The following is a 17,356-nucleotide window of genomic DNA, read 5'->3' as shown; positions in this document are numbered from 1 at the left end:
CATCAGTTTTCTTGGGGTATTTCAGCTATCTTAAAACACCTTTTGAGCTGAAGCTGTGCTCTTTCAAGCATACATGGAGTTAAGCTTAAGTGCTTGTACTGTCCCAGTGAAACCAAGTGTGCTATTACTCACTTCAGGTTAAACTGTATGGTTGCATACTCTGTGGTCAGGACTGGCTAGCTGCTATCTAGCAGAAGTGTTCCTAGGTCTATTGCTTGATGAATCCTTCAATAATACAGCATTGGTTATCTCAGCGACCATCTGGCACCTTCCTCCCAGAGCAGGATTTGAAATTCTGGGATTGGAAGGCAGAGATTAGCTGATGAGGCCTTCTTTGTAAGAGCCTTGGGTTTGATTTCTCTTGGTATACCTCTGGATAACATCATGACAGTCTTCCCAGGGAGAACTGTGTGAATGGATATGTGCAGGCAATGGGTTGTTCAAACTAGCTCTGATTCATGTTGTTTCTTTAAAAGACCTTTTCATTTAATCTTCTGTCAGGCAATCCAGCACGATTGTGTTGCAAAGAAAAGATGTAGTTTATCAAGTTTATACACACAGGCACACACACATACACTGTTCCAATGAAAATGCATCCCAGTTTAACTCCTTAATTGTACTTGTATCTTGAACTGTCATTTTGGGTGGAAACAGTGCTGTCTGAGAGCTCGGCAGCAGTCACTTTGGCTTGGTAAGATCCAAAGCATGCCCCAGGGATATAGGTTTACAGCTAAGCTTTCAAAGCCGGTTAACATCTTTGCCATAATGACATTTCCATACAGAAAGCTACAGAACATGAGCATATGCGTATTTATTAAGCTGTTCTCTGTACTGAAGATTTGTTTGCATTTTATATATAAAACAGGGGAAAACCTTCAGCAAGAGGAGTGAATTCATTGCATTTTTAAATGTAATAAATGGCACCTGTATTCATTGAAATACAAAATAACCCTCCCCAACAAGCAACCACACAGTAGGCTTTCCACTACCACTTTCTAAATGCCTTTGTCTGTGGCAAAGCAGACCTTTGTAAATGCCAATGAGCACTATCCTCAGCTGTAGTGTTCTGTAAAGATTGTTAGACACAGCATATAGAAAATGAAAGGGAGCTGTTCCTGTTAGGAAATGTTTGCATGCAAAAGTGAGCACCTGGAAGCTTGGGTTCTTTTGGAACTAATTGCTGAAGCTCAGTGAAAGGAATTAAACAACCAGCAAGGTTTATTCTGTCAGCTTCTCAGCAGGCTCACAAGAATTACTGTGTGCTGAGAATCAGCTGCTCTTGCAAACTTAATGAATGTGGCAGCCAGAAAAGCACAAAATGTGGCCAGGAGATGCAAACCAGATATATAGGCGGTAGCAGAGGCAAATGGGTATAAATCCAAGGTGGAAAGGTTTTGCAGTATGAGGGTTTCTGAGCACTTGGACAGTGTAGAATGTTTTCTGTAAGGAATTGGGTCTGCATTTCGAATTGTAACTCTATTCCCTGGTAATTCTATTCTCCTTGGAGAATAATAGCAGAAAAGTAGTTTTCTATTTTCATCTGTCCCTGCTGTGATTTAGCAACTGGAAACAAAGAGCCAAGTCAGCCAAACAGCCACTTCTCCATGGCCAACTAGCAAGTGGGCTGGCACCCACTCTCTGCAGATCTGCCCTCTCAAACCAGGCTCAATGTCCAACTGTCGCCTTCCAGGGGCATTGCTGCAGCTTCTTCTCCAAAACCAAAATGAGTGCTTCTAGTAAGAAAGAGACCTAGATATTGATTAATTATAACCAATCCTTCCACCCCCTGGTTAATGAATGAAATCAAATCACATGCACTTGTGGATATTACTCATGTGTTGTGTTGGTTACAAAACCTTTGGGTGCAGTTGTTTCACCATTTTGCTCAACTGTTTCCAGAGTTGCAAAAGAGACAGAAAAGCTGTGATTCTTAGGAGCAGGATTCCCAGAGCTGGATCTTTGGGGAAAAATAGAAGTAAGACTGGATATAAAGTCCTAAGTGTGGGTAAGCACACAAAAGAGATCGATGGGAGCTTTAGAGAGATTAAATAATGTTCATGGCCATTTCCTCATTTATCTTTTTGTAATATCTAAAAAGACTTTTTTTTGTCAGCACCTGAAATGAATAGTCTTACTGAGATTTGAGGGTCATGTACCTCCACGTTAGGGCTTGTCTACCTTGGGGATATATGCTGCCTTTCCCATAGCATAAGAGCCATAGTGGTGGAATTAAAGCAGCACAACAATACCTGTGATTTTCCCTCATGCAGAGGAGCAATTAGTCACGACATTACAGCAAAAGCTCTCTCAGAGGTCACCTTCCAGGGCAGGATCCCAGCTTTTGCTGAAGGATGGAGCACCTCCAGTGACCTGACTTGCTCTGACACCCCAGCGCCTAAGCACGGAGCGTGCAGCAAGCTCACTTAATCCTCCGCAGCGAACACATGAGCCACAGTTTGCGTTTCAGTCTGTAAATTGTTCTTTTGTTCTGCAGGCTTTACTGAACACGGTTGTATTTCATGTGACTGTGCTATTTATGGCGGGGTAAATATTGCCGGGGGTCTATTGAAAAAGGCCAATGACCTGGATTTTGTTCCGTTTGAATTATCTCCAAGAGACAGGCATGTTTAACAACGGAGCTGTTTCTTGCTTGTTGCTGTAGCCTGCAATTGCTTCTAACATCTTAGATCAACGCCAGCTAAAAAGACAAAGATTGTGAGGGAAATAAAGCTGCGTGTAGTGTGGATGTGATTAGGTAGCGTGTGACCTTGCGTGTCTGTAAGAGATGAATTCCACCCTGAATTAGCAGGTATCAACATAGCATGTTTTTAAACCTGATTATGAGGCTTTTCATCCTGCCGCTGTGATTTGAGTTCAGAACTCTGGTTTGTTCCTTATATTATTTCATTGTATAAAACCAGCTCTCAATCAAGTGATTCCACACATTATAAAACCAGCAAACTAACCGGGTTGGGGAAGATTCAAACAGAGCAAACGTTCTCCTTGCTGTTCTTGCAATCTAAATAGCAGGATTGCTTGACTGTTTAAGAAGCAGAAAGTTAAAGATTGCTGGGAAAACAGTGCTGTATTTTCACTGTCAAGAAAGAGCTTTGTGAATGCAGGTAGCCAAATATCATGAATATTAAAGATGTTTGACCATTCTTAAAAGATGAGCCAGCTGTATTTTATAACATATAACAATATACTTTTTAACAGTATAGAATTAGTTGAGCACAGGAAGTATAATGGGCTGCAACCTGAAATCTTGCTGTAGACACACTTATCTTCACCCAGTCCTGGAAAATCACAGAATCATGAAATCAACCAGGTTGGAAAAGCCCTTTAAGCTCACCCAGTCCAACCATTCCCAGCCCTGCCAAGGCCACCACTGCCCCATGGCACTGAGGCCTCGTCTCCACGCTGTGTGAACGCTTGCAGGGCCGGTGCCTGCAGCCCTGCCCTGGGCAGCCTGTTCCAATGCCTGAGCACCCTGTGGGGCAGGAATTGTTCCTCAGCTCCATCTAAACCTGCCCTGGTGCAGCTTGAGGCCGGTTCCTCTTGTCCCATCCCTTGTTCCTTGGGAGCAGAGCTCAGCCCCTCCTGGCTCCATCCTCCTGTCAGGCACTTGTAGGGAGCCATCAGGTCCCCCTGAGCCTTCTCTTCTCCATCTGAACCCCCCAGGTCCTTCAGCCGTTCCCCATCTCTCCTGTGCTCCAGGCCCTGCACCAGCTCCATTGCCCTTCTCTGGCCCCACTCCAGCCCCTCAATGTCCCTCTTATAGTGAGGGGCCAGAGCTGAACACAGGGTTCGAGGTGCACAAGTCCCACCAGTCCTGCTTAGACCATCAGGAAAGCACCAAGAAGCAATGGCAAAACATTTTGTCCCATGATGTCTCAAGTGACACAGTTTGAGCTGTTGGGAAACATAGTGAAACTAACAGATACTTACATTGACCTTTCTTCAAATGAAACAGAACTGAATCCTTGGGAAAGATGTTTTACAGAGAATAAAGCCTTTTTTGAAGGTTTTCCACTCAAGCCCACCGCTGTTACTTTAACCTTCTCATTTTTAGTGTCCCTTTTCCAGCACTGGGGTTGACCAGTAGGTTATTTCACCCTTTAAAAAGACATCGTCTTCCTTGTGTCCATATTGGTGTTGTGAATGAGCTGCTGTCAGTGACACTACAGCCTCCGTTGAGATGAGCCCTACGAGTGCTGTTTCATTCTCGGTTGTAACATATGTTTTCAGTTCTCGCTTGTGTTACTCAACAAGAGTGTGCAGATTCTAATGCAAACCATCCTTCATTAGCTCCAGCCTTAATTAGCCAGCAGTGATCAGAACATATTGCAACGGCTGTGTATGCTACTCCGATCTAGCTCTTTGTTATAACCAAGCACCTGGTGTCATTCCTGTCTAGATTATTTCTTATTGATCAAAGAGTTAAAACAGACTTTAAAGGAAAAACATGCTAAACTGGTTAGTAAACCAGATATTAGAGATGGGAACTGGGCTGTATTTTTAGCTGTTAGGTCATTTTGTTCAAAGTCCAGAACACTGAAATGCAGATAGAAAATCACTGTGATTCATAGTGTGTGGCCAGCCTCAGTTCCTCATGTTCTAACAAGGAGCTGCAGTGTTTAGTACTAAATCCATCTTTATAAGAGCAGAATAAAGTAGCTGAATGATGGTGCTTTTGTGCCCTTTCCACTCAATACCGCTGCCCTTATGTGAGTAGTTGTGTGGATTGAATGGGTGGGGTGAGCTCCGGTACATTTCTTCTTTGCCTGCTTTTTTGCTTGCTTATGCTATCACCTCTGTTTTGCTTTTACAGGGGCCCATTTTTCTTTGTCATCTATTTCATGTTATGATCTATCTCCTTCTGGAAAGCAATTGGCCTCACTTTTGTGATCTGTCATCCCCAGCGACTGCTCCAGCACTTGAAAAGAAGTGTGAATTTCAACACCTCGTGGCTGCAAACAGGTTTCAAGCAAACAAACCCAAATCCTTGATGGCTTCATGTACAATAACTGTACAGGAAAGAAACAGATGCAGTTCCCAGGCCCAGGTGAAATGCAGAGGAAGGCAGTGCTCATAACCACAGTGATGAAAACACACCATAATGTTGAATATTGACATCTTCTCACTATTGGTGAGTAAAGAGAGGTCCCCTTTTGGATCAGGGAGGAGAATTCGATCTAAGCTGGCCCCTTTTAAAGCCCTGGTTTAGCTGTTTCCCAGGAAGCTGTGTCTGATGGTGGGGTTCTGAGGTGTAGAACTCACCTGAGGCTGCCCAGGACCCATTGCACGGGGCAGGTTTTCTATGAGGGTTCGGAAGGCTGCACCTTTACACTGTACCTTGCGCACAGGGTTATTTTTACTTCTCTTACAGAGTAGCTCTAGGCCCATTCCCTTGGGTGCTGGATAAGCCCAGAGAAATACAGTGACTATTCCCAATGGAATAGCTGTGTCAGACCTCAATACTTGTACCAATGAGCACACATGACTGCATGGATTCGTACAAACTCACCTTGGGCACATAAGATGCCAGAATCAGAGATCTATGCTCCCTCTACAGTCAGTTAATAGAGGTACTGAAGGTGCATTCTTGCAGCCTCTCAGTGAGCAGGGAATGACGAGGCATTGATGCTGAAGAGGCTCTATTAAATACTTGGAGTCAAATGGAGTTAAAGTTTCCACCTCTGAAAGATGCAGTAAAAAGGGAGGGAGAAAGGTAACTGTGTCACCTTGGATGAAAGGCTGTTTTCCTTGCATTGTGCAGGCTGTGTATGCACAGTCATGCTAATGGCAACCAGGAATGTCACTGAAAATTAGGTGAGAAGCAATACAGGTAGGACAAATGGGCACATGACTGTATGAGAGGCCTCCTAGGGCCATAGCCAGGTGAAGGCATTGGAGAAGAACATATGACAAGCAAAGATGTGGTCTGGGTTGTTCAGGTGGCATCATATGGGGCTGAAAAATGTCTTTTTGTTGCTGCTGTCTCCTGGTTTGACCAGTAGTAACTGAGTAATGAGGATGTGAAGACATCCTGTGGGAGGACTCCTGAGGGATGGCCAGTTTGGGGCAGGGTAGAAAGACACAAAGCAGGTCTCAGTGAGGACATGTGGGTGGGAAGTCTATTGCTACTTGTGCTGGTGCTCCTGGGGCAGCTGGGAAGGGTAAGGTTCATTATCCAGCCACCACATCTCAGCCCACTTGTGAGGTTGATAAAGCACTGCCAGGGAGGCCAGCAGGACCTCAACACATCTTTGTTTCTACTGCAAATACGGGCAGATCTGTATTTGAATCACATCCAAAATGTTTGCAAAACCCTTGCTAATAATTGTGTTAACTCAAAATAGCACACTTGATAATGGCCCAGATGGCAGGGAGACCACGTGTTTTGGTGATGGTATCGGTCTGGTTTGTTCTACTCGAATTGGAAAGGATGCTGGTTTTAATAAGCTCTTGAGAACAAACTAGTGCTGTGTAAACAGAACGAAGCAGCTGATTGATGGGTTTGGAAGTTCCTTTCTGCTGCACAGGGCTGCAATTGATTTTTTGCTTTCTTAAGTATTTCCTCTTTTTATTTGGGCTTCTCTCCTGGGGCTGTTGAATTCTACTGGCGCTGACCGATTCCTGGCATCCAATGGCTCTAGACAGGGATCATCACTGCCTGGACTTTCTGAAAGCTCAGGTTTTTAGGGTCTTTCCCTTTATAAATGTGGTCCATCTCCATTTGTTATCTCCCTTTGTCTGATACCTTGACCAATGTTCCCTGAGCCTCATTTCAGAGCAATCATTTATTTGGGTTAGTTGGGACAGCAGTGACATTCAAATTACATTCAGATGAAACACTTTTCCTATCTGGCTTAGCATTTTACCTCTTGACCGCCTAAATCCAGACTGCAAGTCGTCAAGGTGAGGTGAAGCATTTCTGTATCATGTATTTACTCTTGTAATGAATTTCTGTGGGTGCATCCAAGGCAAGGCTTCCCTCTAGAACACTCAGGAATGAGCACAACCCTATATAGCACATCCATGCTACTTGTCCAACCTCAAAGGTAGGTTTCTTTGCAGCTGAAGGGAATCTTAGGATTGCAAAGAGCAATGGGTTTAGTTCTTAGATTCTTGAGGTCCATTTGTGAGCCAATCTATTTGTAAAGGAAAGCAGGCTGAAGTGGTGGAGACCTTCAGACACTAAGTTCACTCCTGAACATAAGCAGGGTTCTCTTAGCTTATGGTTCCTTCTAGTTCACACTCTCGTTACTCTTTAAAACTCAGCTTTCCTTGCAGCAAGGCAATTTTGTGTTAAAATCAATCTCAATCTGACCATCATCATAGATAACAACCCACTGGTGACCTGCAGCCCAGAGGGGAAGAAGAACCCAAACCAGAAAGCCCCATGGTGCCAATAGTTCAGGAAGGTGGATTGCAGACCCCTGGCCAGGCACTGTGCTTGAAAGCATGGTGTGCTTCTAAATACCACAAAGTGCAGGTTCTTCTGTAAATAGCCTTGGCAAGGCACTGTCACAAGTCCCATGCACTGCAGTGTTCTCTCTTCACATCCAATAAAAAGAAGAGGCGAAATTGCTGAAAGATGAAGCCTTTTGCTCTGTGACTTGCTAATTTTGGTTTCCAGACATCTCTTGAGTTAGAAAATGAGTCAGAGGGTTATTATTTACTCATCTGCTCTGCAGTTTCTGCTGTCTTCATCATTTTGGTTGTAGCTGGGAGTGTTACCTTCTTCAAAATAAAGGCTTGAAAGATGAGCAGCTAATTGTAGTCTTCATTCCTTTGATTACAAAACAGCATGTACAAGGCTGGCAGTTGTATTAATGCTGAGGATGAGGTACTTCTCTGCAGTGTTTAGAGGGATCCCCCAAGTATTAACCTGTAAGGAGAGTCAGAATAGATGTAGTTAGTAACACAGGGATAATCAACTACAAAGCCACAGCCCAAGGCTTCCTAGTGCCCCTGTGCATGGATGGACCCTGATCCCTGCCTGCTCTGGTGCTCACAGGCCTCAGAGCTGCTGCATGGAAGTGGTCCAGAACTGCCATCCCAGCTCCCAAGGGTAAGACAGCCCTGCTGTAAAGCATCATTTGTTGATTCCTAAACTGACGTGAAAAAGCCCAATCCCATAATCCCTCTTTTCTGGTACTTTGATGGTATTCAGTTGCGACAAGCAGCCTCTTTCCACTTGCAGCCCAGTCCCATTCCTGTGAAAATGGGAAGTTTCCATCTACAAAATACTTCCTAAGCCTGAATACATCTGGCTGTGGTATCTGAACACCCCAGCAAATCACTGCTGCAAGCTCCAACTGCTTGGGCTCATTGTTGTTATAGAAAGTGTGGTATATTTGGGGCTATCTGAACTTTGAAGTGACTTGCAACATTCCCTGATTTGCTTGTACCATCTTCCTTCCTTATGCAACAGCTGGGTAGCTTGGTGTCATTTGCTTTTGTTATCAAAGCAGTGTGATAGAGGTGCAGGCTTTTCTACACAGATCTCACATTCACCCACAACTGCTAGTGCTGTAATTGTTCCTTTGGTAACAAGTGCTGTTAGTGTCTTGTTTGCTCTCTCTGTCACTGTCACATAACAGTACTAGATGTCACTTAGTCTTGGAGCACTGCCCATTCTATGGGGGGGGAGGCTGTTCAGTAACCATTCGAGTGTCCCACTGCATATCCCTGTACGATTATTCATGCAACTTATTTTGTTACAGCAGCAGCTAATGGTCCCAGTGAAATACAGGAGCAGCAGTTTGAATCCAGCATGCAAATCCATAAAAACAAGTTGTCCCTTCCGTAACTGACCATCTTACAGTGTAAATAAAGACAAGAAAAGCCACTGAAGGGGGAAAGCTAAGCCATTTCTGTACTACTGCATTTCTAAAGCTACTAGCATTTAGCATCACTCTCAGAATTGATGGCAGGATCAAGATGCTCCAAGCGTGTGAGTGCTGGTTCCAGACAGGCTGAGGAAAGAGGAGGAGAATAAATTCATCAGTTAACCAGAGTTTCTTTATATTGCAAGCTATACATAAACTGTAACCCGAGCAACACACCATCAGTAAGTCATATCCATTTACCTACTTCATTAGCTGAAGGATTGAGGTGCTTTTAATCTTTGTGATCTGGGTCAATGCAGGATTCAGGCTGATGTTTGAGTCAATACGGGGCTTCGTTTTTCTACTCCTGCCACTATGTGTTGTGCAGTCTGCCTGTTCTCACTCAAGTTAATATGAAGGAAGTCAGACTTTGCAGCTTGGTTTGTCTTTACCGGTCACCCCAGTTAGGTTCTTCCGTTGGTTGTTTGAAAGACTGACACAAAGCCATCAGGGATCAGAGCCCCACCACACTCAGCACTGTGCAGCCCTTTGCTTCCCCAGCTCCCAGAGCTGAATGCCTGAGCATGCTTTGGGCACGGGCAAGTTTCTTGGCTGGGGTTGTGGATTAGTTCCCTAGGTGCTGTTTTACAGCAGCCTGGTACCTAACCCATCTGCAAGGAGGACATCAGTGAAGCTCAGGCAGCTCCCAAATGCCCTTTGCATGCTTCCTCTCTGGAATTCCAACTAGTCCTGCTGCTGGCATAACCAGCAGGGATGTAAGCTTCAGGCTTACCAGTCCAAAGAGTTTCAGGAGAACTCCCATGGCAATCAGTTAACATCAATACACAGTTCTTCCTATTCATCTTTAACAGAGCAGCCTGGGATCCCAAACCCCCTTCAGACTACTGGGATGAACTTCACTATGAAGACTTGTACTTGGAGTCTGTGCTTCATACGGAAGATTCTCCCCTTTTTTGCCTCCAGCTGTGATTGCCTCAAAGAAGGATGTGTTAACGTGTGTGCAGGAGCTGAGGGGATGCTGACTCCCTTCAGGAAGCATGGAGGAGTTATTCCAGTCAGGAGGAATTGTTGCTAGTAGAGAAGCAGTAGGGAAGATAGATGTACACATGGAGGTGCCTTAGCCAGTTTGGTGGGATACCTGTTAACTTCTAATTAAAATATCCAATGAATCTAAATGGGCAATAGCCTCAGAGAGAACCTGTGTGGGGAAAATAAGGTCTGTGCTTAGGGAAACCTCTTTGCAATGGAAAGTAGGCTGGTGACGCAGTTTGCTGGTTAGAAGAGAAATTATACCTCTCCCAAATTGTATTCATTCTCTGTCTTCCTGTAGGAAAATCCAGGAATGAGCAGGTAATAGTATTGCCTAACACTCACCTGTCCTGCTGGAATAACTGGGTCTTCTGCTGCAGCTGGTTTTGGGAACCTATCTGATTGATAGGAAAGAAGCGATTGTTGGAAGGAAAACTGGGATTTAGATGATCGTTCATACCCATAGGTTTGGTCTGATAGTGTTGCAAGAGGACTGGGAAGCATCCAGCTTGGAATCAAGCCTGGGAAGAGGTTTGGAAGCTATGGAAGCACACACAGAAGCACAGCACGGAAGGCAAAGGGTGGTTGTGATGAAGAGGTGCCCAAAGAAAATTCTGGAAGAAGTGATGGAGAAATATGCAAGTTCAAGTAAAGGCAACTTTAGCTGGGACTTACACTCAGGTTTTGTTAACAAGAATATGACTTTTCTATTGAGATAACATATACATATAGCCAGTAAAAACTGCATACAGAGCCATGAAAATCAATGTATGGCAGTGTACCCTGTTTTGCTGTAACTGTACCAACATAACTGCTACTGTGCCAGAAAGGCATTGTGCTACTCTGGGTTAGCATGACTGTAGTAGCAGAACTGGTAAGTGTAAGTGAATCCTTGTGGGCTTTGGCAGCTTGTTTCTAGTCAGGAGGAGCTGCTGGTCTTGTTTGTATTGAATTGCTTTTGGAAGCTGTTCTTCTGCATTGGTTTCTACAGGGAAACGTTTCCTTGTTGCCATATAACCCCTGTCAGAGCGCTGTGTGCAGCCTTCATTTCAGAGAGGCTTCCCTTCCAACGTGCAGAGATGCTGAGGCTTTGGAGAGAAATCCTGGATCACTCTTTTAATGAGGTGTGGAAAGTGAACTGTGGGAATAAGAGGATTTGGCTGGACTAAGTTCTCTTGGAATTCTGAGTGTCAGAGGGATGCAGGTTTTGGAAGGAAAGAATATCCCAGAACCATGAAGTTCCTGAAGGAAACACTGATTGTCATCACATGCATCCCAAGCCCTTGCAGCTCATGAGATTTCAAGCTTTTACACTGTACCCCTTTACTTCAAAGGAAGGATGCCTGAAGGGAGTAGTTAGATGAATCATAATAAATCCCATCAGCATTATAAGGCAGCAAAAATATGTTCTAAAACAATGAATAACAATAATAACCTGTCTGAAATACTGTAACTTCAGCAAAATGAAGACTCTGACTTCCCTCATCCTTTGAGAAGGGTGGAAGAGCTGTTCTAGATAACAGGGAAAAGAATAGCAAAGGATCGTCATGCCCCAGCCCTTGGGAAAGATAAGCTAGATCTAGAAAGTATGAGAGGCATTTCTGCACATGTCAGTGCAGACAGGGGATGCTTTTCTGAAGCACTTCTCTGTTTAGGAGTTATAGCAATAGTAATCAATGAGGTATTGGCTAAGAAAGTTGTGAAGTAATCAATGAGGAGGATTTTAGATGGAGAGAAGCTGTCCTTGGGGTCTTGTATGTGTATGTGCGAGAGAATGAGAAGACAATGGGACATGACTTTTCACTCTGGTCCAGTGCTAAAAGCAGTTGGACACTCTCTTTGCCTACACTGGCTTGTGTTATCAAGAATATTCGGGTTCTGCCTGCGAGGTATAGCACAGCTTTGCGTGCTGAGCACGCAGCTCAATAAGTGTGCAATGCTGGGTGACCACAGACCCATTTCCATGTATGCTACAGCATTCCTTTGGGAGGAGAGGTTCTTAATAGGTCTGTTCATAATGAACGTGTGAGCATGCAAGCTTTGTTAACTGCCCCTGCCAACTCACCAGGAAAGTATGCCATTCCTGCACTGACGGGTATGGAACCAGGGCTGTCGAGTTATCATGTGCCTGTGCTGCCAGAAACACTGGCTCGCTCTGTCCTTGGGCTTTTCACTGATATACACAAAGCAGGAGGCTCTTGCACCTCTGGTATTATTGCAGGCACTGGAGGAAGCAAAGGGCAAACCAGGACAGAGTTAGGTGCTCTGCTTGTGAAGAAAGCTGAGGAGCGCTGATTTCAGTGCAAATCTGTGACTTACAAGCCTGTGTCTGCAGTGTGCATGACACTTGAGATAATTCTGAACAAACAACTTCCTGTAAAGCCAGGATTATAGCGTAAATGGGAGGGTTTAGATACAGAAGGTGCCTAAATCTCTGCCCCTTCCCATGCTGGTGAACTAATGCTCAGACAGACCTGAAGTGTTGCCATTTAAGTGCTGTGCAGAAGAAGCCTGATCACAGGAACACTCTCACAAGCTTGAGGGGGCAGAAAAATACAGCAAAAGAAAGCTGAGGTATTAACAGGAGAGTGGAAACTCCAGCCAAACCAAAGCCACAGGAAATGGGGTCTGAATGTAAGAGCAGGGTCTAGATACAAAGGGGTTTGGCAGGAGAGAAATCACTGCAAGGGCTTCAAGGAGAAATATAAGGCCCAGTCCTATAAAAACGGTGCTTGTGATGGGTCTTTATCCCTGCAAATGAACTAATTTGCATGGCATTAGGGTAGTCTGTAGGTCCAGGATCTTAGAAAAACGCCGTGGAAAAAAGGGCAGCAACATTGGAAAGGGAACAAAAGGTGGGGATTGCTTGCTTTGTGCTCTCTTTGGCTGGGCAGCAAAGCCCATATCCAGAGTGACAGGTAGCGACTGTTCTTCTCCAAAAGGGCCGGGTGTTTGTTGGGAAAACAGTGCCTCTGGTTGTGACAAAAAGGGGTACGTTTCACATATGCTTATTTGCCAGTTCCTCTGTTTCCGTCGGGATACTCCTTGTGATGCTGGATTCCTTCCCAGCCTCCTGTAGATCCTGGAAAGCCTCCCATTCAGCTGCCATGTAGAAGGCTTTGAACTTAAAATGGGAACAGCTGGAATGCACCCAGCGCTGGGGAGACCCTCACAACCCTCTCCCCATCTCTTTCTTCCCCATCAGGACCACCAGGGAGCTGGCAAGCGCCATCCTGGGACCAGCAGTGCTGGCAGCGAGGAGAAGTGGGGTTTGCAGCATGGGTTCTGAGGATGGAGCCTGGGGTATTTAATTGGAAGTCAGAGCCTGATTAGTTTTTAGGTCAGAACTTAGTCTGCCTGTGGAAAAGGAGGCACTTGAGCACAGGAAGGCTTTAGTTGTGCAGAGTCTGGTGAAGAGATACCTGTCCCAGAGCCATAAAAGCAAGGCTGCAGAGACAGGTACTCCATTGCTGTACGCAAACAGGCAACGTTACAATTTCCTTGTATAACATCAACAAACTGCTTTTCCTTCATGGAACAGACACACTGGTGAAGGGAATGCCATCTGTGCATCAGCTCCTCTCTGCCTACAGATGTGCCTTAAGTCAGGAGAGACAGAACTGCAACCTATTCAGATGATAAGCACAAGCATTTAATTTAGCTGTGGCATGCAGAAGGTAAATGTAATGCCAGTGAGAGCTGTGTGCAGCTAAATGTGTCTCATAAAACAAACATGACTTTGGGTGGCTACTCAGCAAAGGCCTATCCTGCTTCATCCCATTTGGAAGCACAGTCATGGCACTATGTGTCATGTATTTATTTGTTGATATGTCTGATGTTTGCATATAGGGTCTGAACTAGAAAGGCAGAGATACCCTAGGATATGGCTAATACTGCCATCATAGGACATTTAAGAACCCCTTCTCCCTGGCCTGAGGAGCTGCAGAAAGCTGTTGGTGTTAGACAGCATGAAAACCAACTTCTTTCACTTCCTTCCTCACTCTCTTGCATAAAGCTGTGGTCACCAGCACAGAAGAGAATTAACACATCCCTTTTTTGTCCTTCTTTTTAAAAGCTTTATAAGGTTTCTTCCCTGACACAACAGAATCGGGCTTCAGTTCTGCTGGAGAGACCTCTCTGTCAGAAGAAGAACATTCATTTTTATTCAGGGCCAAAGCCTGAAGTCATTATTCATTTTATTACTTAGGAAGAATTGTCATTAAAGGCTTAAGCCTTTGGCTCAAGGCTCGCTGTTTCAAGGGAGAGAGTGTTTGGAATAGGAAACAGAAGGAAGATCTTTGTAAACACCCAAAGGTCTCTCTTTAAACTCATCTTACAAACACATCAAGTCCCTAGCCATGCAAACAGCGAAAGTCAACTCAGCCATCATTCCCACCCTTCTCCTGTGCCAAGAGATGGATCTGTTTACTCCTCATGAAGACAACTTTGTTTATGCTCTCCCAAAGCAGCCTTAGTACCTCCCCTCCTGCCCCTTCCATCAGAGGTGAGCCCTGGAAGCCTGCTCTGCAAGCCTGCTGTGATGCTTATCGCCTTGGCACCCGAAAGCATCTCCAATAGCCTGTGAATAAAACCAAGCAGAGCGATAGAGCCTTTCAAGTGCACTGCAGTGAACAAATGATGTGGTCGCTGAGGGAGCCTACAATGGAAATAAACAGCCTGGAGATTTCAGATTGGCCCCAGGGAAATACTGAAGGCACACAGTGAAAACCTATCAGTGAGCAGTCTGGGCATATATATTCCCTCCTAACTCAATTAGGGAAGTCCTGCCTGTATGGGTATGAGGTACCAGGTGATTCTGCAGGTGTATTTCCAAGTTTCATTGGATACTTTTAAAATATGGAAGTGGCTTATCTGTCGTATGTTACACTTTCATCAGTCTTCAACTGGATTTGACAATTCCTGAAGGCAGGAATTGCGTTTGGTTCTGGTGCACCTATGGATGACAGCTAAACAATCAGTGATGGATGTGAGGAGGATTAGAAATGGCTTTGTTTCTCCTGAAGAGTCTGATAACTTGCTTCTGCACACTGAGACTGTGGCAGCTCTATGTTTATGCAGGGGCAAAGCTATTGGATTGCAGAGGTCATTTTTCACTGTTAGAGTTTCCTCATGTAAATTATACCACTTTCCATCCTGGAAACATGTTTTCCCTCTTCATCCATATACCAAAGCAAAGAGTGACATTACTCCTTGAATTCTCAGAGTTAAAGTAATGAATAGGAACAATTTAGGAAGGAGTGACCTACGTTTCACTTAGTCCAGCTTCTTGATAGCAAAGACAGAGAACTTTGAGTACCCAAACTAGTATGAGGATGAAGCAGCCTAATTCACCTTCATTGGTACAGCTTCAAGGTTTTGAATTCACATCATCCAATACGATCTAGTGCCCCTAGTCTAAACATTGTTACCTGAAATGACCCTCCTGGCCTGTTCAACCAGAGATAAATGTGTATAAATACCAATTGAACTTCAGCTGCAGGGTGAATCTGAGCAGGTCTCAGACAGTGGTGCATAGATATGAGGCAGATTCCTCATTCAAATAAAACATGTGTTTGTTAGGTAACCTCCAGCTCAGGGCTGTGTAAAGGCCATCAGCAATGGTCAGATGAGACTTTTTCCTCTCCCACCTTCACCAAACAGTTGTTATGCACATGAACAATTGATTTGCCTGTAATTTATTAACCTAGACAACACTTGGGTCTTTCAGGTATTCAAAAGTAAGTCTTTTCTATGTGATCTAGGAAAAATGGGTAGCAGAAAGAGATTAATGGTCTTCAATATGCAGTTGCCATATTTAACATACCCCACACCTGGTTATTTCATGCCTTTATACTCTCCTTTTTAAGTCGCAAATGCAAGTTCTGAAGGCTGTTGAAACCCCAGAGTTTAAACCCCCCTGTGCTTATAATGTATATTTCCATCTCTCTCTGCATGCATTAGCACAGACTCCAGTTGCTAGCTTTTGGCAAGTGATTTGACCTATCTGCAACGTCCAGATGCGTGGAAAGGTATTTTCCCATTGGAGCCAAGACAAGCCGCTTGGGAACAGAGCATGTGCTCCTGGGCTGCACATCTACCATGTGATAGTGCCAGGCCTGGGAGAGCAAGCAAGACCTCTGGATGCAGAACAGGCAGATGAATCCAGTGCTGTGCCACCTCGGATGGGTCCATTCCACCATCTTAAGTGTGCTGTGCCAGGCCTTCTGCTTTCTATCCTCATTGCTGCCCCAACCTGTGCTCATCCTGGGAGCAAGCACAGCCAGCGTGCTGGGTTGTTGGCTGTACCCAAGGTGCTTGTGCAAGCTTGCAGGGGAGATAGTGAGTGCATTTGGTTTCTAGGGCAGCCTCTAGGTCACCCGTAATAGGTCACCCTTAACAAACAGCATTGACACAGGGCTGGAACAGCAGCGAGTGAATGAAACTTAGCTCTCTCCTATTTGAGCAATGGAATTTATCCCCAGCTCTGACCCTGTGCAAACTCTGTTGCCATATTTATCCCATGGAAAGAATGACTGCAGCCGCTGCCAGCAGCGTGGGCAAGGAGGCGTCCTCAAGCAGGAGCAGCAACCAGCCTGGTCCAGACACAGAGGAACCAAAACACACCTGGTGGTGCTGGGGAAGGGGGATGTCCTCTGCTTGCCCACCTGGAACTGGGGATGTTTCAGATGCAAATGGCGCCCAGAACATGGATCTGAGCAGGGTGCTGGGATCTGCTGCTGCCCAGGGTTTCTCTTCCCCCTGGGATTGCTGCCCTTTCTGGAGGTGCCATCACAGCTGAAGGTGGCAGGGCAAGGAGGCTGCCACCTTCCTGTCCCCCTCGTGCTTGAAATCAACTGCTGCATCTCTGAGATGCAGGCTTGAGGCAAGAGATGCTGTAGGAGGCCAAAGAGAAGGGGGACTTCTGCATGAGAAACATCTTCCCCTCTTATGCTGGCAGGGGCTGCTTGTACAGAAACTGCCTGTCCTGTGCTCCCTTCTCTCCTGTGTGCCCCTCTGCTGGGAATGTGCTCGGCCAGAAACAGCAATGAACCTCCCTGAGAGCACAGGAAACACCACAGGAAGCTGAAATAAGAAAGCCGATTGTGTGAACAGAGCTGAACTTCCCACAAAGTGTGACTTTTCTCCCTTTGTTACTCTTAAATGCAAATACATCACAACGAAGGAAACACAGAGGTGGTATAAGAGAGCCGGGGCAGGAGCCTGTGGGACACATCTGCTTTGCATCTGGATATCCTGAGCCTAGAGAGACATGCATGCCAAAGGTTAGTGCAAAGCAGCTCAGAAGGGAGGCTCGTTCTTGCTTAAGGTTTGTATTAATCAACTGTGACACGGCTCAGATCAGTCACCTCTTTGGGATTTACCTGAACTAAGTCCATGCTTTTCAAAGCAGCCATGTTGTAGGAAGGAAGCCTCCTATTTTGGCTGAAGTGTAGGTGTAAAGGCCTTAC

This window comes from Melopsittacus undulatus, chromosome 3 (assembly GCF_012275295.1).
Source record: "Melopsittacus undulatus isolate bMelUnd1 chromosome 3, bMelUnd1.mat.Z, whole genome shotgun sequence".
In the NCBI taxonomy this organism is placed as follows: Eukaryota; Metazoa; Chordata; class Aves; order Psittaciformes; family Psittaculidae; genus Melopsittacus; species Melopsittacus undulatus.
Note: the sequence above shows the minus strand (reverse complement) of the source record.